Source organism: Tachypleus tridentatus, chromosome 10 (genome assembly GCF_004210375.1).
Source record: "Tachypleus tridentatus isolate NWPU-2018 chromosome 10, ASM421037v1, whole genome shotgun sequence".
Taxonomy (NCBI): Eukaryota; Metazoa; Arthropoda; class Merostomata; order Xiphosura; family Limulidae; genus Tachypleus; species Tachypleus tridentatus.
This window is the reverse complement of record NC_134834.1, coordinates 103,808,129-103,808,339: the sequence shown is the minus strand read 5'-3', so window position 1 is coordinate 103,808,339 and position 211 is coordinate 103,808,129.

The window sequence follows — 211 nt, the reverse complement described above, 5'->3', positions numbered from 1 at the left end:
CTAGTTTCAAAGACTCATCCAGGAAAGTTTAAACCTTCTTCAGGCCAGTTTTAAAAGACTTGATCTATGAAAGTTTAAACCTTCAGTCCAGTTACAATAGACTTGTCCTATGAAGGTTAAAACTTCCAGTCAGGCATAATAGACTTGTACTATGAAAGTTTAAACCTTCAGTCCAGTCATAATAGACTTGTCCTATGAAAGTTTAAACCTT